Consider the following 23,278-nt stretch of genomic DNA (forward strand, 5'->3'; position numbering starts at 1 on the left):
AATGTTCAAAGATTTTAAAGAAAAGGGGTTTAAAACTAATTGTAAATGCAACGTGAAACACCTGATTGATATGTTGATGTGGATTCTTTACATGATTCAGAATTTCTGAACTGAAAGGGAAGAATGTCACAGAAGCAAACAAAAATGTCAGGCATTTTCACATACATTGTTATGATTTACTTAGCCCTGGGGTGTTCACTGACACCTGGAATTATGTAATAATTTCCTATTAAAACACTTTCACAGGATAATTGAAGATTGGTTATAGCAATGTGACTGCTATGGCACCATTTTACCTACTAATTACAACTTCAAATATGGGTACTTGGAAAAATGTATGGCTGGGTATATAGAAAGATCTAGAGTGTGAGAAATTTCTTACGCCAAGGGGAATGGTTTGGGATTTATTGGGCTGACCGTGGAGAATGAATAGAAGTGCCTGAGAAAGGTGAGATCCGATAATACAGAAGGCTGTGGGGAGGTGGATGGGGAAGATCATGTTGGAACTTTGTGGTGTTCCTTCTCTAGGCAAGATATGTCAGGGCCTGGACTAGTTAGATCAGTTAAGAATAAAGGAAGACTATGTTTATGATAGAATTTCAAAGTAGAATTGCTAAAAAAATAGTTGTATCAGGAATAAAGGTCAAAGGAATAGCAAAGGGTAATTCTAAGGGAGCTTGGAGAATGCTGAGGACATTCTCCTAAATCAAAAACAGAGATTGTGTTGTAAGGTTGTTTGTAAGGAAGGGGTACACGGAAGATGGGGAACACAAAGTCTTAACCTGTAAGGATGACAAAAAGGCATCCCTGGCCGAGCAAGGATGAGGAAGCCGACACAGCCTAGGACTTAGACAGATACCAGAAGGTCAGTGCATCAAGATACAGTATTAGAGAAGAAAGAGCCACTGCAGCCCTACAGCCTAAAAGCTTGCCACTCAAGAGTTGTTACCTGAATTGTTTCTGTTGTTTGCAGATGTCCTGGGATGAAAAAAAACGTGAGTTAAAGCCCTAAGCAAATAGAGATCTGTGTTTGCAGTGTGCTTTCGGCACATGTGCACTTTCAGGGTGATCCATGAGGGACACGTGCAGGAAGGGTCTGTGTGGTTCCATGTGGGGCCCCAAAGCCAAGCTAGGCTGGTTGGTGAACCTGTGAAACCTTTGGGCCATATGGCAAGAGCATATTACAGAACGAAGGGTGACAGTGATTAATGGCAGAAGAAAACTCGAACAGGTTTTTGATAAAATTTAAATTTCATCCTGATTAAAGAATCTGCCAGAAATCTACAGGAAATATCTATTAACAATGAAAGAATAGAAATATTTCTATTAAACTCAGGAATAAACAAGAATGTCCATTACCAATAAAACTATTCGGTGCTGTACTGGAGGGATAGGAAGCACAAGAATGATCACTTTGGGTCACGTTACACCGCTAACTTATAAAAATCTCAGATAATTATTTAAGAAGGAAAATAAACAAAGTGTTCAAACTTTGAGTTTCCCCACAGACCAATGAGCAGGTATCTTAATTGGTAGGTGGGATCAAGGAGCAGGAGAAACAGCCCTGGGAGAGAGACAGGCAGAAGGACAGAAAATCAATACATGGGTGTTAGGAAGGCTGCTGCTAAGATCCACAGGGGCTTTTTCCCACAGGGACCTCCTGAGGATTGTGCAGAATTCTACCCCAAAGTCCATCACTAGGACAGGGGAAGGACTATTTCTTCATCCTCATTAACCATTGTTCCTGATGATGCCAGGAATTTCTAAGCAACCGCCACATATTTCTAAGCAAGGCAGGAATCCTGGCTCTCCAAGCTCTCACAGACATCCACGCATCAGAGGTTTCCCTGGCAGGAAGTGAACGTGCTCAGGGTGGGTGAAGCTCTCTGCGGACTGGATGCTTCTGTGCCCCCAGCATTCACATGTTAAATCCTAATGCCCAATGTAACGGTGTTTGGAGGTGAGGTCTTTGTGGGGTGTTCAGTTTGTGCAGAGGAGTAGCCTTGTAAGGGACCCCATACTGTTTTCTTGTCCCTTCCTCCAGGTGAGGACACAGCTAGAAGATGGTGGTCTATCATTCTGGAAACTGGCACTCACGGGACACCAGATCTGCTGGCACTGTGATCTTAGACTCCCAGCCTCCGTAAGTGAGAGCGATACATTTCTGTCGATAAGCCACCTAAGCCTGTGGCATTGTGTTCTAGCAGCTCCAACAGGCGAAGAGAGCCTGAAGCAGTCGGAAGTGAGGCTATGCCCACAAGGAGCTGTGTCCTCAGTTGCAGCTGGAATCAGAAACACGGCCAAGAGGACAGAAGGTGGAGGACCAGCAGGGGCCACACAGTGAGCAACCAACACCAGGGATCTTCCTCTACAGCAGCAGCACTAATTGAAAAGTGTGGAGAAGAAAACCGTCACTGAATATAGCTGATGATTCATCCAAGAATAAAGATTATCGTTGCTGGTTCCCTATAAATATCTTTTTCCTTACTTTTCCTCACGATGCTTTGGGTAATGCAATAGGTCCAGATTCATGGGATGTTTTTTCCACCTCCCTCTTTGCAACACCGCAACTTTTTACTGGGATAAATCCTAAAATCCTACTCATGCTTTTGGGCTCAGAACTCAGATCAGGAACCACCTGCACCAGGAAATCTGCATGATTCCTTAGCTGAAATCCATGCCCGTGGAGTTTTCTCTCTAAAATCATTAACACTGACCTCACCACTTTGTATGACTTATTCAGTTATTTATCCTTCTGTTGGACCATTAATGATTTTAGAAAGAATATTCTCATAGACTTCACATTCATGCAGGGATAGCTGCATCATTGTGAGGTACAATTCAAAAGGAAAATGCAGGGCCCCTTGTCCAAAAAGCAGGGAAGCTGTTTTGTTAATGACATTCAATTATAAATCCCTTCAGTTCCGTTCATGGCCACTTTCTTTGTCGAGTTGTTTTCTTTTTTTTTTTTTTTTTTTTTTTTAGATAATTATTTTTTATTGAAGGGTAGTTGACACACAGTATTACATTACATTAGTTTCAGGTGTACAACACAGTGATTCAACATTTATATACATGATAATTCTAGGTACCAGCTATCACCATACCAAGTTGTTACAATATTTTGACTATATTCCTTATGCTATACATTACATCCCGGTTACTTATTTATTTTACAATTGGAAGTGTGTACTTTTTTTTGGTTGTTGTTGTTAGGGCATCTCTCATATTTATTGATCAAATGGTTGTTAACAACAATAAAATTCTGTATAGGGGAGTCAATGCTCAATGCACAATCATTAATACACCCCAGGCCTAATTTTCGTCAGTCTCCAATCTTCTGAAGCATAACGAACAAGTTCTTACATGGAGAACAAATTCTTACATAGTGAATAAGTTACATGGTGAACAGTACAAGGGCAGTCATCACAGAAACTTTTGGTTTTGCTCATGCATTATGAACTATAAACAGTCAGTTCAAATATGAATACACATTTGATTTTTATACTTGATTTATATGTGGATACCACATTTCTCTCTTTATTATTTTTAATAAAATGCTGAAGTGGTAGGTAGATACAACATAAAGGTAGAAAACATAGTTTAGTGTTGTAAGAGAGCAAATGTAGATGATCAGGTGTGTGCCTGTAGACTATGTGTTAATCCAAGCTAGACAAGGGCAATAAAACATCCACATATGCAGAAGATTTCTCTCAGAACAGGGAGGGTGAGGTTCTAAGCCTCACCTCTGTTGATCCCCAATTTCTCACCTGATGACCCCCCTGCGACTGTGCCTGTCTTAGGTTGTTAGTCCCTTGAGGAATCTTACCCGTCTCTGGCTAACCAGTCATCTTCCGGGGCCATACAGGGAAATGTTAAGTTGGTAAGTGAGAGAGAAGCCTTATTGTTTGAAATGGTTAGCTTTTTATTTCTTTGCATATTTATGCCCTGTGGCTTCTATGCCCAGCATTTGTCTTGAGGTATCTTTACCACTTGGAGGAGTTATGATACTCGGTAAATTTGATATGAGGCACGAATTCTATTTAAGAATTCGTTGTAATTAGGAAGGAAGAAGAAAAGCTATAGAAGTAGCAGGCGGGAGAAAACATGGGAAGATTGATTATTTCTTTGACATATCTTCTTGTAGAGTAACTTCAGCATATATAGATTTTAAGCTACTACTTAAATTGCGCACACACATTAACATAATAGGAGTATAGTTACATAACCAAAGCATACCTGTAATTACCAGCCATCTCCAGTGAAACCAAGAAAACCAGTTAGGCACCCTAGGCATTTGTGAAAACTTATCAATGATATGATGGTTATTATCTAACTGAATTTGAATAGTTTGAGAAAAATCAGACAAATTAAAACAACCCATTCCTGGGCACTGTTCACATCCCATATGTTCTTTTAACAGTAAATAGTCTGTAGTTGTAAGATTTTGGAGCGCTACAATTTGCACTTCTCCAAATTCTTGGTTGAGTTCCAACAGTATAGATCCAGTCAAATTTGTTGTTTTACCGTATGCACAGGCCAGCTTAGATATCTCCTTCATTCCCATGGCAAGTCTAGGAGCTGGTGGGATGAGTGCATCTACAGCTGTAGCAGTGCGTGGATCTTTGTTGGGGTTTTTTGATGATCATCTTCTGGCATGAGTCTTCCCGAGAGTGCTGATGTTGGAAGTTCTCTTTCATATCGTATCTTAGTTCATTTTCGGGGTAGCCAAATTAGGCTTTGATCCTCTGTATAAACACAAACAGACCCTTTGCCTACACTTTTATATGTCCTTTATATCATTGTGTAGAACTCATTAGAGGTCACCACATAGGAACTGCATTTTTTTTTTTTAATCATTAATCTACACTTACATGACGAATACTTTGTTTACTAGGCTCTCCCCTATACCAGGTCCCCCCTATATACTCCTTTACAGTCACTGTCCATTAGCGTAGCAACCTGTTGTAGAATCACTACTTGTCTTCTCTGTGTTGTACAGCCCTCCCCTTTCTCCCACCCCGCTATGGATGCTAATCTTAATACCCCCCTACTTCTCCCCCCCCTTATCCCTCCCTACCCACCCATCCTCCCCAGTCCCTTTCCCTTTGGTACCTGTTAGTCCATTCTTGAGTTCTGTGATTCTGCTGCTGATTTGTTCCTTCAGTTTTTCCTTTGTTCTTATATTCCACAGATGAGTGAAATCATTTGGTATTTCTCTTTCTCTGCTTGGCTTGTTTCACTGAGCAAAATACCCTCCAGCTCCATCCATGTTGCTGCAAATGGTTGGATTTGCCCTGTTCTTATGGCTGAGTAGTATTCCATTGTGTATATGTACCACATCTTCTTTATCCATTCATCTATCGATGGACATTTAGGTTGCTTCCAATTCTTGGCTATTGTAAATAGTGCTGCGATAAACATAGGGGTGCACTGATCTTTCTCATACTTGATTGCTGAATTCTTAGGGTAAATTCCTAGGAGTGCAATTCCTGGGTCAAATGGTAAGTCTGTTTTGAGCATTTTGATGTACCTCCATACTGCTTTCCACAATGGTTGAACAAGTTTACATTCCCACCAGCAGTGTAGGAGGGTTCCCCTTTCTCCACAGCCTCGCCAACATTTGTTGTTGTCTGTCTTTTGGATGGCAGCCATCCTTACTGGTGTGAGGTGATACCTCATTGTAGTTTTAATTTGCATTTCTCTGATAATTAGCGATGCGGAGCATCTTTTCATGTGTCTGTTGGCCATCTGTATTTCTTTTTTGGAGAACCGTCTGTTCAGTTCCTTTGCCCATTTTTTAATTGGGTTATTTGTTTTTTGTTTGTTGAGGCGTGTGAGCTCTTTATATATTCTGGACGTCAAGCCTTTATCGGATGTGTCATTTTCAAAGATATTCTCCCATACTGTAGGGTTCCTTTTTGTTCTATTGATGGTGTCTTTTGCTGTACAGAAGCTTTTCAGCTTAATATAGTCCCACTTGTTCATTTTTGCTGTTGTTTTCCTTGCCCGGGGAGATATGTTCAAGAAGAGGTCACTCATGTTTATGTCTAAGAGGTTTGTGCCTATGTTTTCTTCCAAGAGTTTAATGGTTTCATGACTTACATTCAGGTCTTTGATCCATTTTGAGTTTACTTTTGTATATGGGGTTAGACGATGGTCCAGTTTCATTCTCCTACATGTAGCTGTCCAGTTTTGCCAGCACCATCTGTTGAAGAGACTGTCATTTCGCCATTGTATGTCCATGGCTCCTTTATCAAATATTAATTGACCATATATGTCTGAGTTAATGTCTGGATTGTCTAGTCTGTTCCATTGGTCTGTGGCTCTGTTCTTGTGCCAGTACCAAATTGTCTTGATTACTATGGCTTTATAATAGAGCTTGAAGTTGGGGAGTGAGATCCCCCCTACTTTATTCTTCTTTCTCAGGATTGCTTTGGCTATTCGGGGTCTTTGGTGGTTCCATATGAATTTTTGAATTATTTGTTCCAGTTCATTGAAGAATGTTGCTGGTAGTTTCATAGGGATTGCATCAAATCTGTATATTGCTTTGGGCAGGATGGCCATTTTGATGATATTAATTCTTCCTAGCCATGAGCATGGGATGCGTTTCCATCTGTTAGAGTCTCCTTTAATTTCTTTTAAGAGTGACTTGCAGTTTTCAGAATATAAGTCTTTCACTTCTTTGGTTAGGTTTATTCCTAGGTATTTTATTTTTTTTGATGCAATTGTGAATGGAGTTGTTTTCCTGATTTCTCTTTCTGTTGGTTCATTGTTGGTATATAGGAAAGCCACAGATTTCTGTGTGTTGATTTTGTATCCTGCAACTTTGCTGTATTCCGATATCAGTTCTAGTAGTTCTGGGGTGGAGTCTTTAGGGTTTTTTATGTACAGTATCATGTCATCTGCAAATAGTGACAGTTTGACTTCTTCTTTGCCAATCTGGATTCCTTGTATTTTTTTGTTTTGTCTGATTGCCGTGGCTAGGACCTCTAGTACAATGTTAAATAACAGTGGGGAGAGTGGGCATCCCTGTCTAGTTCCCGATCTCAGCGGAAATGCTTTCAGCTTCTCGCTATTCAATATAATGTTGGCTATGGGTTTTTCATAGATGGCCTTTATTATGTTGAGGTACTTGCCCTCTATTCCCATTTTGCTGAGAGTTTTTATCATGAATGGATGTTGAACTTTGTCAAATGCTTTTTCAGCATCTATGGAGATGATCATGTGGTTTTTGTCTTTCTTTTTGTTGATGTGGTGGATGATATTGATGGACTTTCGAATGTTGTGCCATCCTTGCATCCCTGGGATGAATCCCACTTGGTCATGGTGTACGATGGTTTTGATGTATTTTTGAATTCGGTTTGCTAAAATTTTGTTGAGTATTTTTGCGTCTACATTCATCAGGGATATTGGTCTGTAGTTTTCTTTTTTGGTGGTGTCTTTGCCTGGTTTTGGTATTAGGGTGATGTTAGCTTCATAGAATGAGTTTGGGAGTATCCCCTCCTCTTCTATTTCTTGGAAAACTTTAAGGAGAATGGGTATTATGTCTTCCCTGTATGTCTGATAAAATTCCGAGGTAAATCCATCTGGCCCGGGGGTTTTGTTCTTTGGTAGTTTTTGTATTACCGCTTCAATTTCGTTGCTGGTAATTGGTCTGTTTAGATTTTCTGTTTCTTTTTGGGTCAATCTTGGAAGGTTGTATTTTTCTAGGAAGTTGTCCATTTCTCCTAGGTTTCCCAGCTTGTTAGCATATAGGTTTTCATAGTAGTCTCTAATAATTCTTTGTATTTCTGCGGGATCTGTTGTGATTTTTCCTTTCTCATTTCTGATACTGTTGATTTGTGTTGACTCTCTTTTCCTCTTAATAAGTCTGGCTAGAGGCTTATCTATTTTGTTTATTTTCTCGAAGAACCAGCTCTTGGTTTCATTGATTTTTGCTATTGTTTTATTCTTCTCAATTTTATTTATTTCTTCTCTGATCTTTATTATCTCCCTCCTTCTGCTGACCTTAGGCCTCATTTGTTCTTCTTTTTCCAATTTTGATAGTTGTGACATTAGACCATTCATTTGGGATTGCTCTTCCTTTTTTAAATATGCTTGGAGTGCTATATACTTTCCTCTTAAGACTGCTTTTGCTGCGTCCCACAGAAGTTGGGGCTTAGTGTTGTTGTTGTCATTTGTTTCCATATATTGCTGGATCTCCATTTTGATTTGGTCATTGATCCATTGATTATTTAGGAGCGTGTTGTTTAGCCTCCATGTGTTTGTGAGCCTTTTTGCTTTCTTTGAACAGTTTATTTCTAGTTTAATGCCTTTGTGGTCTGAAAAGTTGGTTGGTAGGATTTCAATCTTTTGGAATTTACTGAGGCTCTTTTTGTGTCCTAGTATGTGGTCTATTCTGGAGAATGTTCCATGTGCACTTGAGAAGAACGTGTATCCTGTTGCTTTTGGATGTAGAGTTCTGTAGATGTCTATTAGGTCCATCTGTTCTAGTGTGTTGTTCAGTGCCTCTGTGTCCTTACTGATTTTCTGTCTGGTGGATCTGTCCTTTGGAGTGAGTGGTGTGTTGAAGTCTCCTAGAATGAATGCATTGCATTCTATTTCCTCCTTTAGTTCTGTTAATATTGGTTTCAGGTATGTTGGTGCTCCTGTATTGGGTGCGTATATATTTATAATGGTTATATCCTCTTGATGGACTGAGCCCTTTATCATTATGTAATGTCCTTCTTTGTCTTTTGTTACTTTCTTTATTTTGAAGTCTGTTTTGTCTGATACCAGAATTGCAACACCTGCTTTCTTCTCTCTGTTGTTTGCTTGAAATATCTTTTTCCATCCCTTGACTTTAAGTCTGTGCGCGTCTTTGGGTTTGAGGTGAGTCTCTTGTAAGCAGCATATGGATGGATCTTGCTTTTTTATCCATTCTATTACTCTGTGTCTTTTGATTGGTGCATTCAGTCCATTTACATTTAGGGTGATTATTGAAAGGTATGAATTTATTGCCATTGCAGGCTTTAAGTTTGTGGTTACCAAAGGTTTAGGGTTAGCTTCTTTACTGTCTTACTGTCTAACTTAACTCGCTTGTTGAGCTATTATAAACACAATCTGATGATTCTTTATTTCTCTCCCGTCTTATTCCTCCTCCTCCCTTCTTCATATATTGGGTGTTTTGTTGTGTGCTCTTTTTAGGAGTGCTCCCATCTAGAGCAGTCCCTGTAGGATGCCCTGTAGAGGTGGTTTGTGGGAGGCAAATTCCCTCAACTTTTGCTTGTCTGGGAATTGTTTAATCCCTCCTTCATATTTAAATGATATTCGTGCTGGATACAGTAGTCTTGGTTCGAGGCCCTTCTGTTTCATTGCATTAAGTATATCATGCCATTCTCTTCTGGCCTGTAGGGTTTCTGTTGAGAAGTCTGATGATAGCCTGATGGGTTTTCCTTTGTAGGTAACCTTTTTTTTCTCTCTGGCTGCTTGTAATACTTTGTCCTTGTCTTTGATCTTTGCCATTTTAATTATTATGTGTCTTGGTGTTGCCCTCCTTGGATCCCTTGTCATGGGAGTTCTGTGTACCTCTGTGGTCTGAGAGGCCATTTCTTCCCCTAGTTTGGGGAAATTTTCAGCAATTATTTCTTCAAAGACATTTTCTATCCCCTTTTCTCTCTCTACTTCTTCTGGAATGCCTATGATTCTTATATTATTCCTTTTCGTTTGATCACTCAGCTCTCTTAAAATTCTTTCATTCCTGGAGATCCTTTTATCTCTCTCTGCATCAGCTTCTCTGCGTTCCTGTTCTCTGTTTTCTAGTCCATTAATGGTCTCTTGCATCTCGTCCATTCTGTTTTGAAGTCCTTCCAGAGCTTGTTTTATTTCTGAATTCTCCTTCCTTAGTTCTTGCATATTTCTCTGCAAGTCCATCAGCATGGTTATGACTTTTGTTTTGAATTCTTTTTCAGGTAGACTGGCTAAATCTATCTCCCCAGATTCCTTCTCAGGGGAAGATGTAGCAGATGCTGAAGCTGTCTGGGTTAGTCTTGTCTGGATCATATTTTTTTGCCTTTTCATGTTGACAGGTGCTATTGACTGTCAGCTGGGAGGGCCAAAATTTTCACTTGCTACTGGCCTTTCTTTACTGGGGCAACTGCGACCCCTAGTGGCTTGTGTTGGGTAATTGCGTGTAGAGTGGGTCTTTGTGTCTTCCCTGGCCGGGAGGGAGAAATTTCCCTTTCTGTGGGCGGAATTTGTCTCAGGCTGCTTCTCTGCTTTTGCAGCGCCCGGTGGGGTGATGGATGGGGGGGCTGCTTGACTGTTTGCCTCTGTGAGGGGTCTCAGAGCTGTTGCCCAGGGGATTAGTGCACCCGGTTTTCCCTGTAATTTCCAGCTGCTGTACTGTGACCTGGGTTGTTTCCGTCAAGCTGTTAAGTCCCTGTCCCTTTAAGACTTTCAAAAAGCCCCCGCTTTTCTTTGTCACAGGGGCATCAGCTTCAGCACCCGTTCAGAGGTCTTACTCCCTGTTCTCCCAGTATCCAGGGCCCCCTGGGCATGTACTGTGTCTGCACTCTGGCCTGGATGGCTGGGGCTGGGTGTTCGGCAGTCCTGTGCTCCGTCTCCCTCCCGCTCTGCCTATTGTTCTCCCGCCGGGAGCTGGGGGGAGGGGCGCTCGGGTCCCGCAGGCCGGGGCTTGTATCTTACCCCTTTCACCAGTCGCTGGGTTCTCGCTGGTGTAGCTGCAGTCTGGCCACTGTCCTGCGTCTTCTGGTCTCTCTTTTAGGGCTAGTTGTGTTTGTTGTATTTTCAAAAGTATATATGTTTTTGGGAGGAGATTCCCACTGTCCTACTCACGCTGCCATGTTGGCTCCGCCTCCTCTCGAGTTGTTTTCTTACTTGCTACTTAATATCGCTCTAAGCAAAGAAAATATAAAATTCTAAATTATTAGCATGAATTGTATGTCTACCTTTATATTATGACATTACAGTTTTAAATGCAAACCTGAGTATTTAACTCACTTGTGGAATCATTAAAATTACACAACTTCTATTTCACAGCTTGTACATGCCCACGTATTTCATTCTTATCAGGATAATGTATATATCGCACAAAGTAAGCCCCACTGTTTTCAATCGGGTTTGGTACACGTGCATTCCACACATACCCTGGACCCTGTGGCTTACTGATGAGTGAGGAGAGACTGGAAAGAAAAGGCACTACAGAGGCCCTTTCTTTGTAAATCACCATTTAGTTTAGGTTCTTGGCTAACACAGGGAAGTAACACAAGGAGGACAGAACACGATAGAGCTCCTAGGTCATCTAGTGTTCTTCGAACCTCTCTGGGTTCTTCCTGAAAATCTGGGTTTAAGCGGAGGGTATGGCTTCTTGGGGTTCTCAGCACCCTGTTAGTAATGGATGAAACATGCTCGATTGTACTTGCTCTGAGTCTTGCTGATCCACCACACCACAGGGCCACCAGGACTCTGCTCAAGAGGCATGGTGAGCTCGGTCTTGAAAGAGGCAGTAATGAGCAGCTGAACCCCGGTGCCCAAGCACAAGCTCTGTTGTCCCTGAACCGCCCCAAAATGTGCCTCTTTGGCATAAAGGTTATCCTGAGCTGGTTAGTTTTAAGAAACAGGAAACACAGGAGAAGCTCTGAAAACTGAGTAGAAGTTACTCTTTTGTGAGGGAAAATAACATTTATAAGGAAATCTCCATTTCTCAGGGTGTCTCCCTCTCTGGGACCAGGAGAAAGACTGTCACCCATGGGGAAGGCAAAGAACTTCAATCGGCCTGTTGACTGAGCTTTGCCTGATACCCTTCCAAACTGGTTTCCTTCCAAGGGACACCTCCTTTTGCCTATAGCTGGAGATGGTATTTAAGGTCCTGGCTTGGGCCCTTTCAGAGAGCTACTCTGTTCTCCTGGGCCTCTCCCGTATATACAGGAGATACACATGTTAGTAAACTTCTGGGTTTTTTTTTCTCCTGTTAATCTGTCTTTCATTACAGGTGAGTCTCAGCCAAGAACCTAGAAGGATAGGAAATTTTTTTCCTCTCCTACATCCTGCTGGACTTCACTTACAAAACACAAGTTCAAAGATAAAATTATTAACGATTTCAGTAGAGCTACAGCCAAACATTAAACCAACCATGGATCCCCCTTTGCAGGGGGCCCTGTATGGCTGCACATGTCACAAACTTATGAAACCAGAAATCCTTCTAAATAATGAGCACAAAGCAAGATGCATGGTCCTGTATTGGGGGTTCATCATTCTGAAGTGCCTGTTTCCTGCCCTTGAGTGCAGGAGGTTGAAGAAATCCACTATAAGAGGCAAAACAAAACAACAACAACAACAACAAAACAACTTAAAGCAGCTGATGCTGATTGCTGATCTCCTGTCCAGCATCTTGGAGCTCATTAGGCTGTGTACCAGCTGGAATGGGAGCTCCGTGACCTGGGGCCAGGGCTCCGGTCTCTGCCTGGGTTAGTGGATGCTTCTCTCTGTTACGGTGAGTTAAACAGGACACTTGCCTGGTTCCACTTGTTTGTTTTCCATTTCTAAGTAATTGGCATTTAAGTAGCTCCTTAAACCTGTTAAGTATTGACAGGAATTGGCAAAGCTTTCTAAGGAAGTCTTCAATTTGCTAGATTTCCACAAAAGCTTTGCTCAGTTGAACGCAAACCTTGCTTAACCTTTCCATATGTTTATTTGTTCTAAGATTTTTCAGTGCAAAGTGAGTTTGAGACTTTTTATGTAATAATATACCATTAAATTCACTCCATTTCTATTCATTTCAAAAAATAAAAAAGAGTGAGAACCTACAATATACTACGTTCCCTTAGATGTCTAAGCCTTGATCTACTGTGTATAATGAAGATATAAGATGCGTTTCGTGGAATTATGATGATGATTACAGTGTAAACTATGCAAGCAGCTACCACAATTCTGGACACATGGTAAGTAGTCTCTGAAAGGTCTGCGCAAGGACCGTGGGGGAATGCAGAGTTCAGTGACCAGCTTTCTGTAAATAGCTTCCAACCTGACCACTGAGACGGAGAGCCTGACAGTGCAGAGAGACCAACCAACCACCCAGTCTTAGTAAATTTGACTTTAGATAAAGGTTCTGCCACGGAAAGTAGCTTCAGGCTCTTTGTATATTTATATGAAGACTGCTTAGGTTCCAGGCACTATGCGTGGCATGGAGGATACATCAGGGAAAGAGAGGAACCAAATTCCTGCCCTCATGCAGGCTTGTTTTTAGAAGCATATGTGTCATCTAAAATGAGCAGGAGCGTGGGCTCCCTCAGCCCTTCTGTGCAGTGTGAACAACACGGCCTGTGCAAAAGCTCTGTGCAAAGCAATTTCCCCTTAGTGCTCACTGGTCACTTCCTATGTGCCAGTTATTATGTTAGAGGCTGAAGGTGCAAGGCTGAATTAAATATGCATTCCTATAAGAGTTTAAACTCTAGAAAGGGAAGGAATAGAAATGAAAATAAGTAATTTCTACAGAATGAGATAAAATAAAAGTACAAAGTGCGCTGGGGAATTAGACAAAAGAATGTCTATTGTAATTTTGTATTGTGGAATACTTAACAAAGGTTTTAGATATCTGAACAGAGCTTGAAGGCAAGTTTGCCTGTGGGATCAAGAGGGAGAAGTATTATGGATAAAGGAAACTATCTGAAGGGAGTGAGAGTACGTGTGTGTGTGTGAGTGTGTGCGTGTGTGTGTAAAGTCTAGATAGCATAGGAGAGTTAAAGAGGAATAGGTTTTTTCTTTTACTATCTTTTCAATGCATTTAGCAGGAGTCTCACTGATTTTAGGAAAAGTTTTTTAAAAATGAAATCAATCTCAATCTTTTGTTACATTTAAAACCTATCAGTCATGTGGACTACTTACAATGGGCATAATATTGCATTGTGCATCTTCTATTCTCTTATTTGACAAATATTTAGAGTGCCTAAGATGTCAGAGGCCCAGAGATAAATAAGACATTATCTTCTATCTGTGCACTGTCCAGTGGCAAGAATAGTAAATAACTAATATGGAGCATTATATTTGTCAGTGCTTTTAAATTACAAGAGAAAGAACCTCAACTAAGATAAACCTCAGCTGAAAAAGACAGAGATCTGGAATTTCTTTCTGTCTAGTCTCTGTACCTCTTTGAAGGTTACGTTAATTCTCTCCAACTGCTTAAGAGGAAGATTACAGGATATTTGCATCAATCTCCAATTTTAAAAGCCCAGGAAATATCTCTGATTAGTCTGCTTCTGCATGTGCATGGATGAAACATCAACTGCTGTGACCAAGGGAAAAAGCTTCTCCTGGGTCCAGAGCCTGTCCGCACAGATGCTGAGGGAAGATAGAGAATCTCCCCAGGCCAAGGGCGCAGGCCCTCCCGGGAGCATGGTGAAGAAGATACTGCTTAGGGATCAGAGGAGGGTCGGAGGTGTGGCTTTTGAGTTGAGCTTTAAAAGAATGTAAGACTTAGCCAGGGGAGGGGGATGGGACAGGGGGATGAGATGTAAGAAGAGGGAGCAGACTCTACGGAAGTGCATTAAAAGACACAACCCTAGTAAGTGTGGACAACTGAACATGGACCAGAAATAAAAGGATGAAAAAACTGTGTCCCCAGACAGGTAAGTAATGTCATGATAAAGTGTAGTGTGGTACATTATTAACGTGTCTTTCCCAAACAAATGCAGGATGAAGATATAACAATATTATTAATGATATGGTTTATTATTTTTGTCATTTAAATTATGTACGGTCAAAGAATTTTGCTTAATAAATTCTTCTCAAGTTTTAATTATGCTTAATGATAAAGACTTGATCTTAAATAGCAAAACTAATAACAAAAGAAAGGGTATTAATATTAATAATGATTTGTTTTAGGCCTTCTCTACATAGGATTATAAAATTCCATTAGGGGTTTTTATCCAAAGTGCATTCTAACACTTCCTGACTTCTCTGGGTCCCAGCAGGATGGGGAGCATGGTATTGGGAATGGCTTGTGGAAGTCTTTGCAGCTTCATTGGTGTTTGGCAATACCTAGGCCGGCATTCAGGTTAGAGCCCCTTCCTCTTCTGCTCCGGCACCTCTGGCCTGTTTTTCAGGTTCACCTCAAGCAGTACATCCTCTGATTTTTTTCTTTTTGATGTTCTCACCCTTCCTGCACCCATCCTCCATTCCTCAGAATAGAATAGATGGTCTTGTCAATCCTATAGTTCCAAATAATTCCTTATGTAATATATTTTTATCACAGGATTAGATCTTCCTGACACTCAAGCCATGCTAATTTATCTCTGTGTATGTTTATTCAATATGTACATTTTATGCTTATTTAATATGTATATTTTTGCAATAGATTGATGAGTGAATGAATGAACAAATGAATTTGAGTTTTATTCTGACTCAAATGCTTCAGAAAAAATGGATGTATATTTCTGATTCAGACCTCTCCTAACCTCTACTGCTAACACCTCCTCTGAAGATAGTATGCTGAAGGGCTTGGTCAGGGAAAATGAGAAATAATATTGTATTTCTTAATCTACAAAAATCTGTTAAAAATATCTACATTGGATGGTTGTTTTACGGGCCATATGAGATCATTTATTTTTAAAGATGCAGTTTAATGATAAATTTTGATATAAATGTAAGGGCTTATTAGCAAAGCTGCAGGCCAACTATTAAATCGGTCAAGGGGGCAGAGCAGACTTCAGTATTGCAATCGACTTTCCATTTAGGGATTAAATATGTGAGCCCCAGTACTGCGGAAGCCACGCTCTCTCTCCCTGAAACCTGCTGCTAATGCAAAGTGGACCACTGTTTGCTCTCTGAATGTTCCTTTTGAAATCACTTTCTCCAAAGGTCACAGCTAGTGCGGGAGGCTGCTCCAGGAAAGTGAGCCCTGAGCTCCTGGAAAATGAGGTTCCAACCTGTGTTACTGAGAGTCAGTGACCCTCAGTGGGTCAAATGACCTTCTCTATCTTCAGATAATTTGACCTCTATGAGTCTCAGATACCTGAGTGTTAAATAGGACTCACCAAAAGAAAGTAACAGCAACAACAAAAAGGGTTGTAGTTCAAATCCAATATTACATTTAATTTTTTAAAAGTAAACTTAGAACCTCATTGTGGTTTTAATTTGTGTTCTCCTGAATAATAATGAAGATGTGCACCTTTTCATATATTTAATCGACATACAGCAGATCCTCTTTTCAATGTGTCTGTTCAGGGCTTTTCTGCCCATTGTTTTTTTCTTGTGGTGAAATATATATAACATACAATTTTAAATGTAGTCATTTTTAAGTGTCCATTTCAGGGGCACTAAGTACACTCACATTGTTATGCAACTATCACCACCATCCATATTCAGAACTCTCATCTTCCAAACTGAAATTCCCTGAAACCCTATTCACTATATGACAAATTTCTATTATCACCCCACCTTCCCCATCTCCTAGCAGCCACCTTTCTAATTTCTGTCTCTGAATTTGAGCTTTCTAGGTATCTTATGTGGAAATACATAATATTGTCCTTTGGTGACTGGCTTATTCCACTATGTCCTCAAGTTTCTTTCCAGTTATAGCGTATCAGAATTTTATTCCTTTTACAGGCTGAATAATATTTCATTGTACATAAATGCCATATTTTATTTATACATGCATCCACTTGAGTGGATGGACTCTTGATTGGTTCCAACTTTAGGCTATTGTGAATAATGCTGCTATGACCGTGAGTGTATAAACATCTGCTCAAGTTCCTGCTTTCAATTCTTATGGGTATTTCTGCAGAAATGGAGTCGCTGGATCATATGGTAATTTTATGTCTAAACATTTCTATCTTTTAAAAAATATCTGTTTAACTAGGTCTCATTAATTTTATTCTTTAACAAACAAATTGGCTTTGTTGATTCTCTTTGCTGAACAAATTTTCCTATCACATTGATTTTACTCTTATTATCCTTATATTTCATATGGGTTTTATCCTATTTTTCTTGTGATGGTAACTCAGACCATTGAGTTTGATCGTATCTTTTATGTTATTTGCACTTAATGATGTAAATGTCCCTCTAAGTACTGCCTTTGTTGTGTCCAACAGTTTTTAAAATGATTATGTTCATTAAAATTGAGATCAACATGTATTATAATTCCCATTGCAACTCATTCTTTACTCGGAATTACCTGGAAAAGTATTCCTAATTTGCATGTGTTTGGGGGGCTGTTCATGCCATTATATAATTGATTCCCAGGGTAATCCCACTGAGGTCAGAAAACATATTTTGATTTTTCTCAATTCTTTATAATCAGTTGAAATTTTATGTATGATCCATCATATGGTCAATTTCATTCACTCTTAAAATTAACAAATATTTTATCCTTGTTGGGTCATTTATCATTGTTTATCCTACTTCAGTTTCAAAGAGTTTCTTGAAATTATGCAGTAATTCTTACATGGATTTAGGAAAATTGTTGATCATTATCTCTTCAAATACTTTGTTAACTTAATTCCTTTTCTTTTCTCTTTCTGGAATTACAGCACAAAATGGTTAGAACTTTTCATTAGATAATTAGTCCAATTTGTATTTTGCAGTTTTTCCCATTTCCATTGTTATTATTTTCCCTTTCTAGGTTACAGTTTAGATTTTAGATATTTCTAATGATCTGATTTCCAGTTAACTTTCCTCTTTTCTGATGCATCTATTGTCAAATAAACCCTTTTACCAATACTTAATTCCAGTTATTTCTTTTCATGTTATAAATTTTCCTTATTAGTATTATTATTATTTTAAAATTTAATTCCTATCATGAAACTCTCATATTTCCCATCTGCATTCCTAAACATATTAATGACAGTTTTGTAAAGTCTTTGCCAACATCAACAACTGGATTTCATGTGAGTCACTTTTTCCATGACTTACTTTTGCATAAATCCATGTGAGCTTATCTACTGCCAACATATTAACTTTAAAATTAATAATAATTATTGCATAAGAAAAAATAGAGATGGAGCTTTGAGATAAATCATCATTGAACACCTACATTTTCTTATACTGAGTGGAGAGAATGGAGGATTTGATGCCTTCTCCCAGTCAGAGACTGTGCTGGCGGAAGCTCATTGGCTGTTTTGGAGAAGTTCAGTCTCTGGTCTGTCCCTAACCCTAGAGCCTAACTGTCCAGGTATTTCAACTGAAAGGGTCAGTAGGGTTTCCCCTTCCAGAATGGGAAGGAAGGAGCTTTTGAACGTGAAATCAGCCTTGTGGAATATTTTTATGTTGCTCTTCTACCTATTTTTATGTTTTTATTATACCCTACCTGGAATGGGAAACTTTCAGGTGATGTTTTACAAGAAAAGTTTTCGTGAATTTTAATAAAAGTGGTGCTTTGTAGGTTAACAAGAAGCTCATACTAATTTCATTAGACTGGGGAGCAAGAGAGAGAAAACAAAGCTTGATGAGTTCTCTCCCGTGGCTCCTCATGGGAACTGATCTTCCCTTCCCTCCTCCCATTGTGAGCATTTGAACCTCAGCTGAGGATGTCTGGGTGTTATTTGCATATCTTATCTTGATATTGAAACAAGGCGAGGGGTCATTTAGATTTTCTCTCTTCCTCCTTTCTCCAGGGACTGGAAGCAATTAGCTTTTAGGACAATAACTTGCCAATGACAGGTGTTTAAGAAATATTGACTATATCTGTATAGGAGAATCTGTCTTAATATTTTAAAAAATGTTTCTTTCCAGCACTTTCACAAATTTAATACCTGAAATTTTATTTCAATAATACAAAAATATAATTAGATGATTTTAGATTACTTAGATTTTAGGTGAGAGGTTTATGTTTTTCTCTTCCCATTAGTTGGTTTCTCTTGCAACCTCAAGTTTACATTTATAAATATGAGAGAGTGCATTTTATAATGACTCATCCTTTTTTTTAAAAGACAGTATTAACAACTGCTCAGTCTGATAGGCTAAAATTAGATGTGTTAATGAACTCAAAACTTGTTATTTATTTCCTCTTTTAAGATGGACATTTCTAACCTCAGATTCTGACATATATAGAATGAAAACTTAAACCCTGTAATTTATTTGATTTGCTATTTTTTAATGTTATGTTACTTTTTTAAAGTAATACTCTTTAATATGAAGCTTTTAGAAAGTTTAATCAAGTTAAAAAAATTAAAAATATCAGTTATTCACTGAGAAATGTCCGGAGATTATAATTTAGTAGAGTTCCTTCTATTCTTTTTTCCATAAAATATTTTACAAATGTATTTTAATAGATTTTTTAAATTAATTGGCTGCTATCTAGGCACTCAGGACATATTAGTAAACAAAACCAACACAAATCCCTGCCTTTTTGAAGCTAATATTCTAGTGGGGGAGAGAAACAATAAACATTTTGTATGAGTAAATTATATATTAAAGTGTGCTAAAGGCTATGTAAACATACACATACACAAAAAAACCCAGAAAAGTTCAGGCTTCAATTTTCAGTAGGGTAGTCTGGGTATGCTTCACTGGGAGAATAAATATTTGGATGAAGAGTTGAAGGTGATGATGAGTTAACATTGTGCATATTTTGAGGAACAGAAACTCAAATGCCCAAGACACAGCATCTAGGAAGTTCAAGTAAGGTCAAGTAGATTACTGTGGGTGACGGGAAGGTCAATAAAAGTTGATAACAGGGTGTGAAGTGACAATGGGGGCCCCCCCGACAACAGAGGTGGAACTTAGGCTTACAACAGGATCCTTCTGGATGTTATATTTTAAAAAGATGGTAGGAAGGCCAAGCAGTGGAGAGCCGTGAAACCACTGAAGTAATTCTACTAAGGAATGCTACTGGCAATGCTGGAATGCAAATACCATTTTGTATCCTGCTATCCAGTCAATGTTCCTCAGAGCACATGATCACAGATCTCTGTTAGTACAAACTATAATAATGTTAATACAAACTCTAATTCCTCCCTTAAGATTGTATAATAATTAACTTCAATAGTTAATGATTAATTAACTACTATGTATAATGACTAATTCTCAGGACTCAGAAAATAGAATGCTAACCAACCTAAGGCCTAAAAAAACTATCCCACTTAGCATTCTAAACCGTCTATTGGTAGGTGAAGATAGATTGCATTGCTTGGTCCTTTGCAACTATTATGATTCAGCACCCTCCCTTTTTCTCCTCTCAAAGAATCTCTCTTGTTCTTCATTTCTAAGGTATGTGGTAGTCTAATGATCCAAAGATTTAATATTGTTAGGAAAAAGAAGTCGAACCAAATCCCTTTGTTTTCATAGTTAAAGAGAGTGAGTCAGATAGTAAATTATGTGCCTGAGGTTAGGCAAGTCTCAGAAACACAAGAGTAACAATGTCCAGTCCATGGCTCAAAAGGGAGACTGCCCACAAGCAGGAAAATGTATTAAGGAAACTCCATACTGTGAATTATAAGGCATTTATCACTGTTCTACCAAAAGTAGTTATGCATACACAGCTTCAAAAATGGGCCCTAATGATCTCTGCCTCCTGGTGTCTATGGCTTTGTACAATCTCCTGCCCTTCAGTTATTTCCTTCTAACTACATATACACCTCAACTTTGAGAGGGTGGAACTTTCATGACTGGATTCCAAGAGATGAATCAAACTGCCTTGCAGTTAGCTCTACCAACATGAAAGGAGCTGAAAATGGCTTCCAGTCTAATGGCTAACAACAAATTGGTCCTTAGTCCAACAACTTGAAAGAGCTGAATCCTATGAATAGCCAAATAAACAGGAAAAGAACCCTTCCCCAGTTGAGTATTCAGATGAAATAGCATCCCTCACCAATACTTCCACTGTAGCCCTGAGAGATCCTGAAGCCAATGTCCTGCTAAGTCATGCCTGAATTCTTGATCCACAGACATTGTGATTCACAACTTGTATGTTGCTTTTAGCTGCTAAGTTTTGTGGTAGTTTTTTAATGCCCCAATCAATAACTAAAATGTGCAGTTTCCAATTTTTATGCCATTTCTTAAGTTATAACATTTAAGAAAATAATCCCTCAGTTATTTTAAGTGTGCATTGTATCATTAAATGTGTAAGCAAAAATTATTGAAAAGAATCTGACTTATTCAAGTTAACTTTTAAAAAATAAAACTTTTTTTATATAACTTTTTATTAAACTTTTTTATATAACTTTTATATAAATTTTATTTATATAACTTTTATTAATTTATATAACTTTTATTAAAAACCCATGTATTATTTATAAATTTTAAGTCAATAAAAGAGATTAGAAGTGTTTTATATGATGCTGAAATCTGAGATAACTTCTCCATAAAAAAAAAGTAGTTAGCTCTTGTAATTGATGAACAAGTTATAGTTTGAGGGTGTGGCATACTCTCTGGGCACAGTGGATGGAAACTGACTCTGGGTAAATCAAAAAGAAAAACTATTTCTAGGAAAGAAATTACATAGCTCATAGAACCAAAAATAGTGTGAATTACCCTCTATAAGGACAGAAATCAAGAGAAAACAAGGAAAATGAGCAGGGCATTATAGCTCTTTTCTTTGGGAGCAATCTTCAAGATATCAGTTCCATAAAATCCTAGGTTTCTTGTCTTTAAGTTACATTTCAAGATCTCCAGAGAAAATCCACATGGAAGGAAAGAAGAAGAGGTGTAGCAAAACCAAAGTTCCTAATGGCCAGGATTCTCAACTGACCCTGGTTGGCTTTCCCATTTCCCACTGCACATGATTGGGCAATATATTATTATTGACATATAAAGAGCAGCTATGTACAGTTTTTTGGGGGGCACGGCTACAGAAAAGCAGAGGCTGGAGTGGAGGCAGCACCTAGGACAGAGACTGAGATGGGCTCTGGCGATGGACAGGCCTGGAGGCAGAGACCAGTTTGGTGCACACAGACTTGCTCTGAGGCAGACAGGATTCTAGTGCTTCACCTACAACCATGAGAATAAAGCTGGGTATAAACCCTTTCACACCAAGAATGTTCCATTATTATTTTAGGTCTCACCAAATCAAGAGTGAATTTGCCTGGGGCTGAAACCCACTGGGGAGCAACTGGTGACATTGACAGGATTCACTGTAGACCAAAGAATGGAACAGGCTGTCCTAACGGGATGCTTCAGAGGGCTGCATGCATTGATGGGGAGATATTAAAGTGACCCCCAGTGGACATGTGGTCCAAGGTGGCTTGCCTCTTAGAGAAGTGGGCCCCACCCCAAGACTGGGAAGAGGTGCAAGTGATGCCTGAAGCAGTAGAGTTGGCTGTCAGCAAAATAGGGAATTCCTTAAAGAAACAGAGTGCCCATGAGGTGGTGATGGTGAGAATGGTGGGTTGGCTGTTTCTCACGGTGTTAAGAAAGGCCATAAGGGAGAAAGACATACTCCTGCAAGAAACACAAGAAGAGGTGGCAGGAGAACACAAGCTGTGAGGTGTCATAGAGGGGGTAAAAATTTGTTTATGACAGAGATGGCATCACTACAGGTGGTATGGAGATGGTCAAGGATGTAATGGTAGCATGAGAAGCAGCAGCATGACAGTGCAGGTTGCAAGGTGCCATGGGGAGGTAAAGGATGCAGTGGTGGTGCCATCAGCCCCAGAAATGGAGGAGGAGCCAGGGATTGACAAGCAGGAGGGGGTGGAAAGAGTGCTAGTACTGGTGCTGGAGGCACTGGCCCCTTCTCTGTGGGAAGCCCACACAGTTGTAGTTAAGAAATAAAGACACAGCAACCACCAGTTCTTCTAGGAGAAGTGCTGCCTCTTCCCCAGCTTGGGGAGCATTCTATGCTCCACCTCTATACTCAGGCTGAGCTGGTGGATTTGAGCTCCCAGTTTTGGCAGAAGCCCTCAGAGTCAATATCAGCTTGGCTCCTGCATCTTTGGGATGTAGGTGTTGATGTAATTATTCTGTTCAGGTTAGAAATTGAAAACAAGCTTCCTTGATGGCTCACCTTGTCCTGAGGCAAATGACTGCAAAATGCATGTCAGACCCCAGAAAAATTACTCCCTCCTTAATTGGATTGTGGCCATTCTTTGCAATGTATGGCCCAGTCAGGGTGATTTATCGTCTTCCTCTGCTAGATGGCAGACATGTGCTGAGCTCCAGCAGGGTGGAATTAGGCATGAAAAATGCCATTTATAGTCTAGCGAATTATGGCCCAGGTGAAGAGCCTTTTACTGTGAATGAGAAATGTGGCGCTTTAAATGGCTCCTAGTCTATCTTTGGGACCCTAGTGGCCATTCTTGCCCCTCACTTAGGGCAGCCCATAAGTGAGGTTACCTGTATGGTA

Source organism: Manis pentadactyla, chromosome 3, assembly GCF_030020395.1.
Source record: "Manis pentadactyla isolate mManPen7 chromosome 3, mManPen7.hap1, whole genome shotgun sequence".
Lineage (NCBI taxonomy): Eukaryota > Metazoa > Chordata > Mammalia > Pholidota > Manidae > Manis > Manis pentadactyla.